Source organism: Plectropomus leopardus, unplaced genomic scaffold, assembly GCF_008729295.1.
Source record: "Plectropomus leopardus isolate mb unplaced genomic scaffold, YSFRI_Pleo_2.0 unplaced_scaffold29771, whole genome shotgun sequence".
NCBI lineage: Eukaryota > Metazoa > Chordata > Actinopteri > Perciformes > Serranidae > Plectropomus > Plectropomus leopardus.
In genome coordinates this window covers 2,258-5,338 of record NW_024632458.1, presented here as the reverse complement: position 1 = coordinate 5,338, position 3,081 = coordinate 2,258, and the positions used below count along the sequence as shown (strand labels likewise).

The 3,081-nt window shown below is 35.5% G+C and overlaps 1 long non-coding RNA gene across 1 annotated transcript; it reads left to right on the top strand.

The window, feature by feature from the left end:
- The first annotated feature begins 421 nt into the window (after positions 1 to 421).
- On the top strand, positions 422 to 1,392 carry LOC121938531. The gene is made up of 2 exons (XR_006105299.1): positions 422 to 615; positions 701 to 1,392. It is a non-coding gene; the product is annotated as an uncharacterized LOC121938531 (long non-coding RNA).
- The last annotated feature ends 1,689 nt before the right edge of the window (positions 1,393 to 3,081 follow it).

Here is a 3,081-nt window from a genome sequence, read left to right as displayed (position 1 = left end):
ATAATATACTATGTTTTGTCATGATTACCCAGGACATATTATTCTATGATGTATTTTTTATTTTTATTTGACGACATATTATACCATGAAGTTTTATCATGGTACTATGACTTTTTTTCATGATTTTCAATGACCTAGTATACTATGATGTTTTTTCATGATTTTTGAAGACATGCTTTCCTATGTTGTTTTATCATGATTTTTGCAACATACTAAACCATGTTTTTTTTTGTGATTTTTGACGATTATAGTATACTATGACGTTTTTTTGAATGATTTTTGATAACTCAATGCTATGTCTTTTTATCATGATTTTTGACAACATAGTATACAATGACGTTCTGTCATAGCATATTAACCTTGTGTTGAATCTGATCTGACTTCCTCTGAAAGTGATCTTTGACAACATGCAGCAGTTGACAGTCCTCTCTCTGTAGCCATGTCCACTGCCCGATGAAGATGAGGTTCCTTGAGTGTCCTCCGGATCTCGGAGAGGAAGGTTACGTAGATGAAGCAGACAGATTCTACAACAACCCTCTTTACTGGCTCAGGACTTCATTTCCATACAAATCTTCTCTACCAACCCATCTAGTTCTGTTCAATGTTTTGGAGAAGGTAAGATATTCAAAATTATATTTTTTCACGTTTTTGTCAAAATATATGTGAGATATGCATGTTTTTTTTTTTTTCCAAACTGTAGGAAATCTCAGTGTTTTTACAAGGGAATAACTTCACCAGGACAGCAGAGATATTTCACACTCATGTTCCCGAGGGAAGAGTTGGAGGAAGCATTTTTATTTATGAGAGGCACTGAACACAAACACTGGAACAAAGTTTTATTTTTGTAATGAGAATGTCACATGATATCGCAGCTGAATTAAATGTTTTACACTCAAATGTTGGTTTGAATGAACAATTACCACATGTATCCAATGTATTATTTTTTTGTTGGTGTGACATATTTTCCAGTCATTTTTCCAACAGATGTAAATAAAACAAACAAGACTTACAGGTCCAGTTAAAATAAGCTTTAAGTGGAATGTTAGAAATATTAACTCTGAAAGGAAATTACACCCTTGTCATACAAACATGTCTTTGTAGCAGTAATTTGAAAGAAAGTTTTGTTCAAACAACATTTTTCTCTTTAAAATTGTGTGTAATTTGAAAAACAATTGCTGTGGTTGAAGATCAGTGGTTTATAAGCAAGAAATCTTCATCAGGTCCCAAATTAACTGGCCAAAAACAGTGCATTACTTTCACATTTGTAAAATATGAAATAATTCTGTGTAATTATGTCACATTTTTGCATGTTTAGCTGACTTCCAACCAAAAGACTTTCCACGTCGGTCGAGCTATTGATGAAAATAATAAATAAAAGTGTACTCAATTCAACACTGTCTGTCTGTCTGTTTTGAGCATTTCTTTTAGATTAATGCTACATTTGACGACATACTATACTACGACGTTTTTTCATGACTTTTGATGATAAACTATAGTATGTTTTTTCATGATTTTTGATGATATACTATGTCTTTTTTTTTTAAAAGATCATTTTTTGGGATTTTTTGCCTTTCTTCGGACAAGACAGCTTAAGAGTGAAAGGGGGAGAGAGAGTGGGGATGACATGCAGCAACAGGCTGAGGCTGGAATCAAACCCGCTGCAGCAAGGACATAAACTCTGTACCTGGGGCGCCCGTTTGAACCAAGTGAGGTACTGGCAGCCCCATACTATGTAGATTTTGACACATTTTTGACAACATACTATATAACGTCATAGTATAGTATGTTTTCAAAAATCATGAAAAAACGTCATAGTATATGTCGTCAGAAATCACAAAAAAAGCCTTAATATTGCATGTCGTCAAATATCACGAAAAAAAACACCATTGTATGGTATGTCATCAAAAATCACGAAAAAACGTCATAGTATAGTATGTCATCAAAAATCACAAAAAAACCGCCATAATATAGTATGTCGTCAAAAATCATGAAAGAGCGTCATAGTAGGGGACAGTGGGGTGATTTGAGCCGGTTTTTACTTGATAGATATGTCTCCAACTACAATTGACATATATTTCAGGATGTGGTGCATCCCTGGGAGAAATAACTAGATTATAGATTATAACTCTCAAAAAGACGTTGTCTCTCAGATCAACTTGCCCCACATAAGGGGCAAGTTGATCTGTCTTTTTCTACCAGCCCTCTGTGTTTCCCTTTTCATCCCTCTGAGGATCTGGTGAGTGGCCAGAAAAGACAAAAACAAAAAGAAAGAAACAGCCCGAGTGGTAGAGGGTTTATCTTCTGGACTGATCAACCATGAAAGTAAACACTGTTGGGTTTCCATCACTCAGAGAAGAGAAAGACTCTCTCGCAGGTTTTAGGTGGCGTTCAATTATTTGGAGTGTCTGAGTAAGGGGGGAGACACAGACTCTTAAAGAGGAAAACTGCAGCTCCCAGTTTTGTGTTTGGACAGTGACAAGTTATAATAAGTGGTGTTTTTGGCAGTTTTTGCAACATTTAATGCGCGTTTCGGCATGCCATTTAATTCTGTTTTTAGCTGTTTTTGGGACATGTCATTCTATACCCCTGGTGTATTTGGCCAATTTTTCCACATGCTATATAATGGTGTTTATGGCAGTTTTTGCAACGTACTATGCCATGGCGTGTTTCGACATGCTATTTAATGTCGTTTTCAGCTGTTTTTGGGACATGTCATATTTTGACATTTTTTGCCATACTATAGCATTGGTGTTTTCGGACGATTTTTTGTCATCCTATATTATTGTGTTTTTGGTCGTTTTTGCAACATTCTATGCCATGGCGTGTTTCTGCTCCCTATTTTATGCAGTTTTCAGCTGTTTTTGGTACATGTCAAATTTTGACATTTTTCACCATACTATAGTGTTGGCGTTGTCGGACGATTTTTCAACATTCATTATTATGGTGTTTTTGGGAGTTTTTGTAACATTTTATGCTGGGAGGTGTCTCGGTACACTATTTTCTTCTGGTTTTCAGCTGTTTTTGGGAGATGTCAAAGTTTGACATTTTTCGCCATACTACAGCCTTGGTGTTTTTTGATGA